Raw genomic sequence first — 15,957 nt, 5'->3', positions numbered from 1 at the left:
CAGATGTGCAAAAAACGCTCTGGTCCTTAAGGCCAAAATGGGCTTGGTCCTGAAGGGGTTAATCAAAAACCTGATACGGGAACTGTATTGCAAAAATGTGGTGTTAAGCCAGCCTTACTCTTACAAGATATGTGCCCCCTTTTTAAGGCTGCCAACTTCAGAACTTCAACTCTCATCAGAGGTTCCTGACAGCCCCCCAGAACAAACCTGGTTAAACCTTATGTAAGCCCAGTATTTATCAGCTTGAGCACCTGGGCTGACTTGGGGCCAATCTAAAAATCTGGACTTTTTTAGGAAGGGAATGAAAGACCCTTCTACCAAACCTACCTTTCATCCCATAAAGAAAATCCAGGATTTCCCATATCTCACCCAGGTTTCTTTGGATGAGATGTGATCATACTGAAACCTTTTGTCCACACATGACAGGGGAAAATATAGCACTCTCTCTCTCTCTCTCTCTCTCTCTCTCTCTCTCTCTCTATCAGGATATTTGCCATTTTTGCTTCTTGCAATGTGCAGTATATGTAACCCCTGAAGAAGAAATAAAAACACATGCTCAACTAGCAGATGGAAAAATCATTAAGGGAGAAGCAGAGGGATGTTTTTATAGTAATATTACCTGCTTCTATGTAATGCTGAGATGCTGTTATAATAACGTTTTACCGAGTCTTACTGTGATAAACCATCTGTCCTGAAAAACAGTCACTGTGTGATACCTGCTCCAGAGTAGACCATTCTGGTTTCAATTCTCCATTGCAACGGTGAGAAATTTTACACACAATGGGTTGATAGATGATTGATAGATAGATAAAGTCATTGCAGTAAACATTGCAAGGATTGCAAATCCAAATTAAAATGCTGACATATGTCACGATGCCGGCTGGCAGGTAGTGGATCCTCTGTGCCAGAGAGGGATGGCGAGGACCGCGCTAGTGGACCGGTTCTAAGCCACTACAGGTTTTCACCAGAGCCCGCCGCAAAGCGGGATGGTCTTGCTGCGGCGGTAGTGACCAGGTCGTATCCACTAGCAACGGCTCACCTCTCTGGCTGCTGAAGATGCTGAAGATAGGCGCGGTACAAGGGAGTAGGCAGAAGCAAGGTCGGACGTAGCAGAAGGTCGGGGGCAGGCGGCAAGGATCGTAGTCAGGGGCAACGGCAGGAGGTCAGGAACACGGACTAGGAACAGACAAGGGAACGCTTTCACTAGGCACAAGTGCAACAAGATCCGGCAAGGGAGTGCAGGGGAAGTGAGGTGATATAGGGAAGTGCACAGGTGGGAACCAATTAGCTAATTGGGAAGATTGGGCCAGGCACCATCATTGGTGCACTGGCCCTTTAAATCGCAGAGACCCGGCGCGCGCGCGCCCTAGGGAGCGGGGCCGCGCGCGCCGGGACAGGACCGAGGGAGAGCGAGTCAGGTACGGGGGCCGGGGTGCGCATCGCGAGCGGACGCTATCCGCATCGCGAATCGCATCCCGGCTGAAGGCGGGACCGCAGCGCACCCGGTCAGTGGATCCGACCGGGGCGCTGCAACAACGAAGATGAGGCGAGCGCTCCGGGGAGGAACGGGGACCCGGAGCGCTCGGCGTAACAGTACCCCCCCCCTTGGGTCTCCCCCTCTTCTTGGGGCCAAAGAACCTGAGGAAAAAAGACTCAATTTTTCCGTGATGAGGTCCGATGCAAATTAGGAGGGGTTCTGTGTGGAAACGTACGAGACAGTCCAATCTTTTATTGTAAAAACAATAGATGTAGAGGGGTCTGGCGAGACTGGTCACAGGAACGTAGAACCTGTTGATGAGAGAGGCCAAAAAAAATTTTCCTGCAGATCCGGAATCCAAGAAGAGCATAGTAGAGAAGGAGAAGGTAGAGGCAGATATCCGCACAGGCACAGTAAGGCGTGGAGAAGCAGAGTTGACATCAAGAACTGTGTCACCTTCGTGCGGAGTCAGCGTACGTCTTTCCAGGCGGGGAGGACGGATAGGACAATCCTTCAGGAAGTGTTCGGTACCGGCATAGTACAGGCAAAGATTCTCCATGCGGCGTCGTGTCCTCTCTTGAGGTGTCAAGCAAGACCGGTCAACTTGCATAGCCTCCGCGGCGGGAAGCACAGGAACAGATTGCAGAGGACCAGAGGAGAGAGGAGCCGGAGAGAAAAAACGCTTCGTGCGAACAAAGTCCATATCCAGGCGGAGCTCCAGACGCCATCCGGAAGAACGCATGTCAATGCGAGTGGCTAGATGAATGAGTTCATGTAGGTCAGCAGGAGTCTCTCGTGCGGCCAGAACATCTTTAATGTTGCTGGATAGGCCTTTTTTAAAGGTCGCGCAGAGAATCTCACTATTCCAGGACAACTCGTAAGCAAGAGCACGGAACTGAATGGCGTACTCGCCAACGGAAGAAACACCCTGGGCCAGGTTCAGCAGGGCAATCTCGGCTGAAGAAGCTCGGGCAGGTTCCTCAAAGACACTTCGAATTTCCGAGAAGAAGGAGTGTACAGAGGCAGTGACGGGGTCATTGCGGTCCCAGAGCGGTGCGGCCCATGACAGGGCTTTTCCAGACAGAAGGCAGAACACGAAAGCCACCTTAGACCTTTCAGTAGGAAACTGGTCCGACATCATCTCCAAGTGCTGGGAACATTGCGAAAGAAAGCCACGGCAATACTTAGAGTCCCCATTAAATTTGTCCGGCAAGGACAGGCGGAGGCTAGGAGTGGCCACTCGCTGCGGAGGAGGTGCAGGAGCTGGCGGAGGAGAAGATTGCTGGAGAAGTTGCGACTGAAGTTGGTGCGAAATGGTGGACATTTCCGACAGCTGACGGGTTAGAAGGGCGATCTGTCGGGCTTGCTGGGCGGCCACCGTGGTGAGGTCAGCGACAACTGGCAGAGGAACTTCAGCGGGATCCATGGCCGGATCTACTGTCACGATGCCGGCTGGCAGGTAGTGGATCCTCTGTGCCAGAGAGGGATGGCGAGGACCGCGCTAGTGGACCGGTTCTAAGCCACTACAGGTTTTCACCAGAGCCCGCCGCAAAGCGGGATGGTCTTGCTGCGGCGGTAGTGACCAGGTCGTATCCACTAGCAACGGCTCACCTCTCTGGCTGCTGAAGATGCTGAAGATAGGCGCGGTACAAGGGAGTAGGCAGAAGCAAGGTCGGACGTAGCAGAAGGTCGGGGGCAGGCGGCAAGGATCGTAGTCAGGGGCAACGGCAGGAGGTCAGGAACACGGACTAGGAACAGACAAGGGAACGCTTTCACTAGGCACAAGTGCAACAAGATCCGGCAAGGGAGTGCAGGGGAAGTGAGGTGATATAGGGAAGTGCACAGGTGGGAACCAATTAGCTAATTGGGAAGATTGGGCCAGGCACCATCATTGGTGCACTGGCCCTTTAAATCGCAGAGACCTGGCACGCGCGCGCCCTAGGGAGCGGGGCCGCGCGCGCCGGGACAGGACCGAGGGAGAGCGAGTCAGGTACGGGGGCCGGGGTGCGCATCGCGAGCGGACGCTATCCGCATCGCGAATCGCATCCCGGCTGAAGGCGGGACCGCAGCGCACCCGGTCAGTGGATCCGACCGGGGCGCTGCAACAACGAAGATGAGGCGAGCGCTCCGGGGAGGAACGGGGACCCGGAGCGCTCGGCGTAACAACATATTTGGACAGATTCCAGATTGTTTTTTTTTTTGTACTTTTAAGCTATGTGCCCCTGATGCCAAGTTATGTATATTGTAAATGTAATTGTATCACCTATCGGGAGGGGGAGATCATGGCCTTTTTTTTATTCATATGCCCTCAACAGTTTTACATTCTTCTGCACTATGGATTTCTGTCATCTCGAGCCTTTCCCAGCTTCCTGTGCGGCTCGAAACAACCTCTGGCAGGTCAGCTGATCACAGGGTGCTTGGCTACTTTTAGTCTTCACTGACAAGCCAGCCCCCTGATGACGTGTGCAGCCCATCTCTACATCCCACCATGCCTGTGTTAAACATGTACCCCAATGTCACATGATCTCAGCGCCATCTCAAGATAGCGGGGACGCATATAACACAGGCACAGCAGGACATAGAGATGGGCTGCACATGTCATTGGGGGAGCAGCCAAGCTCCCTGTGATCAGCTGACCTGATGTGTGTCTTAAGCTGTGTAGGAAGCTGGGAAAGGTTCGAGATGACAGTAATTCCTAGTGAAGAACAATGCAGAACCTCTGGGGGATTAAAATACAAAAAAGACTATGATCCACAACAGACAGATACTTCAAGTACATTTACAGCATACATAACTTGGCATCAGGGCACAAGTTTAAAAGTACAGAAAGCTTGACTTCTCCAACTCTGCAAAGAGATGCCTCCCACTATTTTGATTCTACATCTTCGATACTAACCAATGTGTCTCCATGGAAACAAACAAGTAAACCCTGTGTTGTCTCATCCTGCAATCATACACCTTCCATTTGTCTTTTACTACTTGTTAATGTTGTATTAGTAAACAGCAAGGGACAGATGTAAGGGAGCACAATTGCCGGATCAGAGAGACCCAGCTACCTTGTTTAGAGGATATACGTGCAAAGAATCTCATGTGCAGACCCTATTTATTAAATAAGGACCTGTGCATAAGACTCTTTGGGTGACATACAGTACAGACCAAAAGTTTGGACACACCTTCTTATTTAGAGTTTTCTTTATTTTCATGACTATGAAAATTGTAGATTCACATTGAAGGCATTAAAACTATGAATTAACACATGTGGAATTATATACATAACAAAAAAGTGTGAAACAACTGAAAATATGTCATATTCTAGGTTCTTCAAAGTATCCACCTTTTGCTTTGATTACTGCTTTGCACACTCTTGGCATTCTCTTGTTGAGCTTCAAGAGGTAGTCACCTGAAATGGTTTTCACTTCACAGGTGTGCTGGTGTGGAGGAGGAGGTGTGATGGTGTGGGGGTGCTTTACTGGTGACACTGTTGGGGATTTATTCAAAAGTGAAGGCATACTGAACCAGCATGGCTACCACAGCATCTTGCAGCGGCTGCTATTCCATCCGGTTTGCATTTAGTTGGACCATCATTTATTTTCAACAGGACAATGACCCCAAACACATCTCCAGGCTGTGTAAGGGCTATTTGACCAAGAAGGAGAGTGATGGGGTGCTGCGCCAGATGACCTGGCCTCCACAGTCACCGGACCTGAATTCAATCGAGATGGTTTGGGGTGAGCTGGATCGCAGAGTGAAGGCAAAAAGGGCCAACAAGTGCTAAGCATCTCTGGGAACTCCTTCAAGACTGTTGGAAGACCATTTCAGGTGACTACCTCTTGTAGCTCATCAAGAGAATGCCAAGAGTGTGCAAAGCAGTAATCAAAGCAAAAGGTGGCTAGAACCTAGAATATTACATATTTTCACACTTTTTTGTTATGTATATAATTCCACATGTGTTAATTCATAGTTTTGATGCCTTCAGTGTGAATCTACTATTTTCAGATTGTAAACGGAGATTCCATTCTGGCGGCTGCCACCATTGACTGCTATGCAGTGTTAGCGGACTTCCGCGCAAAGAATGAACATGTTCTTTCTTTGCCTGGAACAATTTCAGCAGCGGAATTGTCCGCCGCTGAAATTCCGCAGTGTGAACGGGTCTTGCGGAAACCCATTCACACTGATGTTTATGTTCTCAGCGCGTAATTCCGTTTGCGGAATTCTGCTCACTGAATACCGTGGGAATTATGTAGTGTGAACATACCCTATGCCAGAAAGCTGAACATCTGATCGTGAGTCACGATCAAAAGGTTTTCATGTAAAAGTTTTTTTTACACATATATATCGGGATTCATGGTCACGATTTGTGACCATGAATCCCAATAGATACGTGCCAAAAAAAATGTTTACAATTCTTTGTAGAACCAATGAAAGAACCAATAGAACCAATTGTAGAGCCTGTGACCAAGCTCATGATAAAGCAATAATGGCATCTGACGGGCACTCACATTTTCTGGGAAAGTCCCTTTAAGTTTGTTTATTATTTTCTTAGTATAAAAAGTCTTACCTTTAATGATTATGGGTTGTATCAAGAATGCATACAAAGCACAACGAGAACAGAGCACAGTGCATGTTGATACTGCTGTTTACCTAATTTGTTCTTGCAGAATATTTTCCCTGGGGATTAGTTTCTCTGCAGGTGACAATAACCTCTTACCTTTGCAGCCCCCTTGACTCCCCTTCCATCCATTGCTAATGAGATGTAATCTGAGTAATAATCCATCACCCACCCCAGGCTCCAGAAACATTGCCTAATCCTTTTCACATAGACATACTGTTCTAGCTGTAAAATGTCACTGTAATAGTCTTAAATCTTTGTGGCTGCTAAAAGCTGTATGTTTATGGATGCTGCTTTGTGAGCAGGTACGGAAATAGGGAAGTGATTTGCCATTAGTTGCCTGCTTTGAAGTTGATATATATGTGACACGGTGGTATTGTGATTTATGATAGAGCTCCAAACACAGAGGTCAACTCCAGACTGAGTAAGCTCGTTGCCGAGAATTTATGAGATACTATAAAAGAGGTTAATCAAGAAGAGATCCTGTTTTTTTAATGACATGTGTATGATTACATCACCCTCTTTTCACCTTCCCTGTGGGTCACCTTTTCAACAACACTTATAGAAATGAAAAGCCAAGATATACTGCCGGCGAATGACCGACGTATGAGTACTCAAACATGCAATGAACTGGCTGTAAGTCAGGAAAGAATAAGCACACTTTATGTTCTAAGAATATACAGACTTGATACATCTAACCAAAATATAACGGAATTGTACAAATATAGGAATGATTCCTGTAGATAAATGAGATATCTAATAAGGAATTTAAAGGGGTACTCCACTCCTAGACATCTTATCCCATATCGCGGGGATCCTGCTACTGGGACCCCTGGGACCCCCATGATCTCTGTGCAGCACCCGATGTTCATTTAGAACGCTCTGTGCGGGCGGCAGGGGTCGTGATGTAATGTCCACGCCCCTCGTGACGTCACGCCATGCTTCCTCAATGCAAGTCTATTGCGCCATGCCCCCTCCCATAGACTTGCATTTAGGGGGCGTGGCGTGGTGTGGCATGACATCACAAGGGGGCGTGTTTGTGATGTCACGACCCCCCCCCACCTGCTGCAAGCGTTCAGAACAAAATGTTCTGAATGCTGAGGCAACGGAGTACCCCTTTAATTTCCATTGATCATGTAGCTCTGTACACAGATTGCCATTGTAGGTATCAATCCCTGACCCCAAGGAGTGTTATACCCTATGTCAAACACACATATAATGACTACAGTCATAGGAATATTATTAATCATCAAGAATCTGAAGAAAATTAATATAGGTTAAACAGTGCTAACCACAAAACCTATTTGTAAGCTTTTGTAACTATTATTGTCTAACTTATTTCAAATGATCATTTATCACAAAATTACTTCTGTAATAATTGCTATTATTAGCCTAACAAACCTTAACTATATCTTATATGGCCTCTTTTTTCTTTTGGAGAATGCATTATTTGCAGGTGAATATTGCATTTTCAAGAGAGAGAGAGAGAGAGATGTTGCTAGGCAATAAGTAATGTTGTCCTCCCAGTCAATAACCATGATGATAGTATTGCTGGATATGACCATCAGATTCTGCCTGCGTGACTATACAAACCATCAATCAAGACTGGTGGAGGAAAAAGTTGTTGCTTCCAGAGACACCTTTGAGAGATGATCTAGGATTGGAGAGAGGTCATATAAGCAACAGTAGAAGGAAGTGTCTCAATTTCAGGATCTGTGTTCATTGGCTTGAATGAGTTGTCCAGTTTAGAAACATCAATTTGTCACCATTGACACCATACACTTCAAAAGTGAGTTTTCAGTTAATAGAGAGGGATCCTCTGTTCAGGACCCTGCCACATTTACCAGAGTAGAGGGCAGTCACAAGTGCCACCTCTTTCACGCCAAGACCTGCTGTGTCCTGGATTACACAGGAAACTTGTTGGTTTGAATGGACACTGGCCAATGCTTTGTCTCTCCAATGGTGGCTCTACAGGGAACTTGCACATGTATTGCTGGGTTTATCCAAAGATTATACCTGAAGGCTGGGGTTATGAGAAAATGGGCACTTTGTGATATGCCTTTTGTGCCTTTTTGCTTTTGTAGGGAATCCCATTGAAGAACAATTCCATATTAAAGGGGTTATCCAGGATTAGAAAAACAGAGCTAATTTCTTCCAAAAACAGTACCCAGGTTGTGTGGGGGTATTGCAGCCCATTTCCATTGAAGTGCACAGAGCCAAGTTGTAAAACCACACACAACCTTGGGAAAAAGATAGCTCTGTTTTCCAATTCCTGGATAACCCCTTTAAATGCTTTCAACACGTGAGTTGTATCTATATTATGAGTAGGGACAGACTTGCACTGCAGCTTCCTGAACCTATGTGTGGCCCTGTAGACTACAATACAAGAATCACAATTTTTTGACTCTCACACCTCTATTCCTTCACCCAAATGTTAGTGCAAAATGGGATGTTGGTACCTGCAGGACCTTTTGTAGCAAAAAAACAGCTGTTAAAAAGCAGGGACAAGACGGCAGTGTGAAAGAAGCCTTACAACAGTAGTCTTCCCCCTGCAGTAAACAAGGGACATATAGAGTAATGAGTAATAGAAAGGGCTAGCCCTATTGAGTTTCTCTTCTGTAATATCAACAAATGAAGCTGGAAACCACCAAGATGTCAAACTTCAAAATGAGCAAATCTCCTAAGACTCGTTTCATGTCTGATTCAGTAAATCTGACTCATTTCAATTTGCAATTGGATCCTGCCATATTTATATATTAACTATTTCATATTTGTCATATTTCTCAGACTAATCATATCTTCTCCATATAGGACATCCTTATGTGCTTTAGTACATCACTACTTCCTTGCACTGTTTGCAGTGACTGTAGCGGCTGTTGACTGCATTGCTGAAAGAGACTATAGCAGCGAGTCATATGTTTTATTGTCTATGGCAAGTAGAGTGAATTGAAAACAGGTGTAAGGTCACTGCTCTGGCATAGATTCAGGTTGTAAATTGCTACGGACATCTCATCCAATATGGCTGGGGTTTGCGTTACAGTTCTCTCTACTAAAGAGAATCTGGAAAGGCGTGTCGAATTATAATAAGGTAATTGAAGTATTGTTTGTATGCTGGAAGATATGTTTTATACATATACTCCCTGAGGAAGCTTGTTGCGAAACAACATTGTAGGGGTGGCGTTCTGTATTAGGGTAAGATGTCCGCTGTATGCTCTTGTGATGTGAGATGGGTGATTTATATTTGAGTCATATTTTCCAGGACCTCGGTGATTGCTGAACATTGGTGTATGGTTCTATCCCGGTTCCTGGGACTCTCTACCCTTTCACCCGTTTATCACTCTCATAATTGCATACTTTATTTTGTTCCATGGTGCGGTCATAAAAAACTTTTTTTCTCTGGGCATTGTGCAATACGGGATTTACATCTACATAGTTATTCTGAGTGTATATGTTTACATATGTTGGTATTTAATTGCTAGTATATTTTTGTACAGCCTATACCTTTTACATGTATATACACCTGGATGGGGGTCACTTTATTATCTCCCATTTCTTATTGATGTTCTGTAGCCCAGCTCTGTTTCTATCCCTCATCCAGACGCCTTAGTAGTCTGTCCACGGTCGTTCCTTTTAAATTCTGTTTTTTAAAATCAGTCACTACTAATAAAGACTATATATACTTTTTCACTATTTTATGTCTCTGTGTAATTTTCTTGGGTATTACTTGTATTTCTCTGTATGCCAGAGACAAGGTTGGACCATAGGTCAGAATTTTGTGCCCCTCTTTTTTGGTTATTAAGATATGTTTTATCTAATAAGTATAAGAAGTCCTTGTGCATTTTACCCTTGTCATTACCTTGAAAATTAGTAGTAGTTAGCTACACAAGGGCCATTTCTTTCCTAGCAGCCTCCCAGTCTGACTTGAAGAGCATGGTAAGTGTGCTGTAACACCTTGTTCACACTGGTGTGGTGCTGTGCGGCGTCCGTTGCCGCTGTGGCACCGTGTCTGTGGGGGGGTGCGGCCCATAGACTGGTTTGAGTGGCATTGGGGCCGCTCTGCCAGTGGGTCTTTCCCCCCCTGTGGGCACTGGTGCCGCGGCGGTGGTGGTTGCCGCCCGGTGCTACGCCATTTTATGCTAGGGACGTTAGGGACCCACTCTAAATAGGTGGCCTTGACGTGGCGAGTGGGCTTGTACTTTTTGATCAAAAATGTATACTAACAACCTGTTAGTTTTTGATATTATGCTGAGAAGCAGTTAGATCATTATACAGGATTGTAGACGTGCGACCATGCCTGTTTTTTCTACCTGAACTTACCTTGAAAATAATTCTCCCACATCATAGGTCTTTATTCTTATTGATTTCTAACCTGTAAAGACATGATCCCATATTGTATATTTCCACAGTTCTATTGGTTTGACACAACAGGTACAACAAACATTTTTTATTGCGATTTCAGCCGCTTTCCAGATACTGTGACAGTACCGCTAATAAAGCACCATGTGAGAATTCAAATTTAAACAGCAGTTTAAATGGCAGGGAAGTGGTAGATGGCACAGGGGGAGTTCAGAAGCCGGCCACGGATTGTATCACGCCACTTGGCGCTTCCAGCGCCAAGTGGCGTGATACAGTCCATGGCCAGCGTCTGAACTCCCCCCGTACCATCTACTGCCTCCCAGTGAAGAGACGACCATATGTCGAGAGCGATCTGCCAGCTTGGGATATACTATCGGGTGAGTGCTTCGTAATTCATTTATTTGGTGTTGAGATATATATATATATATATATATATATATATATATATATATATATAGAAACAGAGAATATGCAGCACTATAGTAAAAAAATGCAGTTGGTGCCAGGGTCCAAAAAACGGACCAAGGTTTACTTCATATATTTACCAAATGACGCAGCACTCAGGAGATTCCAAACAAAAACGTGTGTTTATTCCTTCATATCAAGTCAGCAAGCAATGTTTCTGCTCTCTATGGAGTCATTTTCAAGCTTGAAAATGGCTCCATAGAGAGCAGAAACGTTTCTCACTGACTTGATATGAAGGAATAAACACACATTTTTGTTTGGAATCTTCTGAGTGCTGCGTCTTTTGGTAAATATACATATATATATATATATATATATATATATATATATATATATAATCCCAAAATAAAGCAGCACTACTTATCCAGTCCAACCAAAAAATTGGTGCCAGCGTCCCAAGGGACTTGATCAGAGTCCATCCAAGATAAGAACCAGATACAGGTGCAGCACTCCAACAAAATAAGTGATTTAATATCTCATGTCAGCATTACAACGTTTCAGCTCCTCCTGGAGCCTTTTTCAAGCATGCTTGCTTGAAAAAGGCTCCAGGAGGAGCTGAAACGTTGTAATGCTGACATGAGATATGAAATCACTTATTTTGTTGGAGTGCTGCGCCTGTATCTGGTTCATATATATATATATATATATATATATATATATATATATATCAGTGGAAGTGGTTATGTAAGCTATAGGAGCTGGTCAAACATGGTGACCTCACTAAGGGGGCAGGGCTAAAGCTCTAAGACAAAATCCAGCCAAACCTCCTGTGACAGCATTGTCTCAGAAGAGAGGGAGTAGTCCGAAGCTGGGGACAACACCACACTGACAATGAAAGAAACTGCACAACTTCCTGTCAGGGGTGAATCACGCAAAAACATGCTAAAGCCAGTACAATCTGTGATACACCATATTAATAAGTTATATATCTTGAGGGGGAAAAAAATCTTAAACCTTAATACCCCTTTAATTCTAAATGACTTTTCAACATCTAAATCAGCAAATGATTCCGTCTTATCTCTATTGCTAAATAAGATTTCCATCAAGAACTCTGAAGTCACAGATCATGAAAACATCTCCAGTATCTTCTCCCACATCTCTTCTAGCATGCCCTGGCAGGGGTTGAAATGCTAATTTGATGCTGAGACACAGGAAACTTTATGAAGCTTCATTCAAGCAGAACTGTTGTGTGAAATCTGGTGCTTGCTAACACATTATTGAGGCAAACACATAAAAACAGGGGGGAAATTCCAGTAGTCTTGGATCTCTGAATAGTATAATTACTTAAAATAAAAATGATCATCCCTGTAATGCACAGAGTGAAAAAGAAGAATAAATAATGGTTGGCGGGATAGAATACAACGCATGTAGACTCTGCTTATAAATACACAGTTTGGCAAAGAGAAACCATTAATTTTCATGGTCCTTGCTACCATTTGACAGGAAAGTAATAGCTCAAACAGCGTCTGATGAAATCTAATGTTGTGGTATCATTTTTTTTCCTCATCGATTGCCTTAGGAGCTATCTGCTTTGATTTATGAGGGGACCAAGGAGGGAGATCAGAGGACAAATCTACAGGCAAGCAACAAGCTGAGGATGGCTGAAGGCCCGTTGAGAAGTCTGGATAACATGAGTCACTGATCCGGATTTATCTATTATCACAAGTTCTTTGTAGGTGCAATTTTCTGACCAAGGAGATTAGAGAAAACCTGTTTACATAAAACACGCACTTTGTAAAAGTACAATGTGTTATCTTCAAAATAGGCAGAAAAAATGGACATCTGATTGTGTGGAAATTGAGCAAGGTTAAGGTGCAGGTTTACTAAATTCACTAAATGGAAAATATTTATGTAAACATATGCAACCAATTTTTACTAGACCAATGCAAATTTCAGTTTTTTTGTGTATATAGCCCAATCAGACCCATGTGTCTCCAATGTTAGAGACTACAAACACTGTATAGATGGACCAGCAGTTAGATCTTACTTTACTGACTTTCCCTTCTCATTTTGTTTACCTACAGACAGTAGGATTAATCTATTCTATCACAAAACTCTCATCCAAAGGAGCATATATATAAGTGAATGTCCACCCATTGCTAATTCTTCCAGTCCCTCACTGCTCCTCTCTCCTATCTGCTTTAAAGATGAAACTAACTAATTCAGAATTTATTTTTTAATATATCTTTAATGGGATTGTAAGCGTTTTTTTCTCATACAAATATACAATAGATAGATTTTAGAAATAATATACTGACTGACTGCAGCAATCTATAGAGAAAGGTTAGGGGCTTTAAAGGGTTTACCCATTCAAAGGGGAGATCGGGGTACATGTTGTCAAAATCACAGGGGGCCCAAACATATAAACCCCCTGCATTTAGGTAGTTTTCCCCTATTTTGATAAATTTTAAATATTATCTCTCTGTTCCATACAGCCGGTCATACAGTTCTGATGCTGACAGCTGGCTTCCTGAGGTAGCGAGGTAGTGATGCCTGGGATCTGGTCTGAGGGCAGAGTGCTCACCCCCCAACAGGCTCTCACGTAACGGGCCAAACCGTGAATATTGAGGAGGCAGGGGAGGTTTGCGAGCTGACTTCCTGCCTTCATTGCATACAGCAAAGCAGTAGAATAGCAATAGCAATGGTAAGTTACTCACCAACCACTACACCAATTATAGTAAGTGACCAATGTTTATAATGCTGCTCACCCGTACTATAAATCCAGTATATTGCGTTTAATGCGGGTGAAGAGGCAGTCAGTTTCCCTTTAATTTACAAGGTTAGTAGACATGTATATAAGTAGATTGTGCTTAATATCCTGATATTCTTTTTGCCGGTGTATTAGCCAATTGCTAGAGAATTTATTTCTGTATTTGTGACTTTTACAGTCATATGTATTACAAAAAAAAATGTAAGAGAACATTGAGTGCACTGGAAATCCATTTCCCTTAAGCTGCACAAAACTAAATACTATTTAATCCATCTCCATTACTGTGCAGAATTTAGGGTAATCTTAATTCCCTTTTTCCTCCCTCCATTCCCTTGTGAATTCCTTTCATACACATGATTTCCTTACAGTAACACTACCTTTCAATGAAGCTTAGTTATCCCCCTCCCATAAAAGAATGCTGCACATCATCCAGTGCACTTAAAAAATGTACTGTACATTTCATTATCAACAGAATCTGTTAGATGACTAGAAGGCAACAATAGGGCCATAGAGAGAAAATATCTCATTGATAATTCTGAGTTTCAGCAGTTGCAACTGGGCCCACAGAGCCAGGCTTAGCTGAGAGAGATACAGTGGACCTCCTGTTTAGCAAACCCTGTACACATTTTTATGTTGCAGTTACCAAGGTGAGGGCAAAATGTATAGTACTAACTTGGCAATAAAGAGAACATTAAACAGAGTTAACTTACTATAGCAATACTGCTATATTTTATTGTGATCACACTTCTGGCGCCAGGGACAGTGATAATAAGCTGTCCCCAGCAATAACCTTGACTCAAACTGGCCTGAAGTACCTTATAGAGCAATGAGGGATTCCAGAGGATAATTAAACTCTTAGGCTTATTTCACACGGCAGTGTGGTGGCCATTGGGGGAGCCTGGAGAAGTAGCGGGAGAAAAATTAATGTTTGTGCCGCCTTTTTTTTCCCCACTAGTCCAGCTACAAAATAACAGAGCCTGACTGACTCCATTATAGTAAATGGAATCCATCGGGACCCATTATTGCCCATTGTGCCCCATCCCAAAAACAGCCATTAAAGGCTGGGAAAAAAAAGAGCCTAATGGCCTATTAAGGACAGGTCACAACGGCAGTGTGAAACTAGCCTTAGTGGTTGTTCTTTTTTTTTTTGTTTAAAGCTGCTTGTCTTGCATCCCACTTCTAGTGAAATTTTAAGTCAAAATTAAATATAAAAAATACACCTTTTCAGAGTAATTTAGAACCAAGCTCATGTCCCCTTCCTACTTTAGCTAGATGCTACACTAGAGATGTCCTTCTAAGGGACCCCTTACATTCATTATGTAACCAGATTCAGTACAGTGGATTCAAGGATCCCTAGAAAAGATCGGTCTACACACTATCACTAAGTGAAAAAAAAACTGTGAAACCTCTTTGAGATGACCAACTGACAACCCAAATTTGCACTGAAAAGTGGTCTTGTAGGGGAGTGTTCCACTCAAAGATCAATAATCATAATTTATGGTGGAACTGTAAATTTACCAAAATAAATCTGGTCTAGACAAAGGGGTAGTCTTCATAAAGAGGTGGTCTTTTGGAGAGGTTCTTGAGGTTTCAACAATTTGGCCCATGTCCATCCACTAGAGATAGTGGCTGATAAATCACTACTAGATATTACTGGTTTATCACCGAATCTGCACCTTCTATTCTGTTTAACTCTCTGTATTTCCCCTGCATCTGTGATGTGTTTCAGAGGTCTGTGCTGTACTCACTTATTCATTTTTACTTTTAAAACAATCAAACGTTCCTGGCATCTCCTTTTTTGTTGTTCCAAACCTGATACAGTGCTGTGCAATATTTTATTTTACCTCTATTTCTGAGATGAGAGCTGTCAAAGTGGAAGTATTTGTGCAAGTACACAAAAGGTCCAGAGAGAAATCAGCTCACCTAGGGTGGGATGCATGGCTCAGAACTCCAGGTAAATAAAAGAAAACTAGTAGTAGTAGAAGTAGGTAGCCAGCACTTAAAACATTTCATTTTTATTGCAAGCAATATAAATCAGCCATTCCAGCTTGAGATACAGATAAAGAAGGAAAAGTCAAGAGATAGCATTGATCTAGAGTGTTTCTGATTGTTAGATCCTTAGTCTTAGCTATGATCCTTTTCTAAGATGTTGTCCTTTTTTTAAACAATATTAGTATTAAAGGGGTTATCCGGCCAAAGACATCTTACCCCTATCTAAAGGATAGGGGATAAGATGTCTGATCACGGGAGGCCCGCCACTGGGACCCCCTGCGATCTCCATGCAGCACCTGCATTTTATGTGGGCCTGCGTCTCCAGTCTCGTAAAGCTCTTTGTTTCCG

Source organism: Hyla sarda, chromosome 10 (assembly GCF_029499605.1).
Source record: "Hyla sarda isolate aHylSar1 chromosome 10, aHylSar1.hap1, whole genome shotgun sequence".
Lineage (NCBI taxonomy): Eukaryota > Metazoa > Chordata > Amphibia > Anura > Hylidae > Hyla > Hyla sarda.
Note: the sequence above shows the minus strand (reverse complement) of the source record.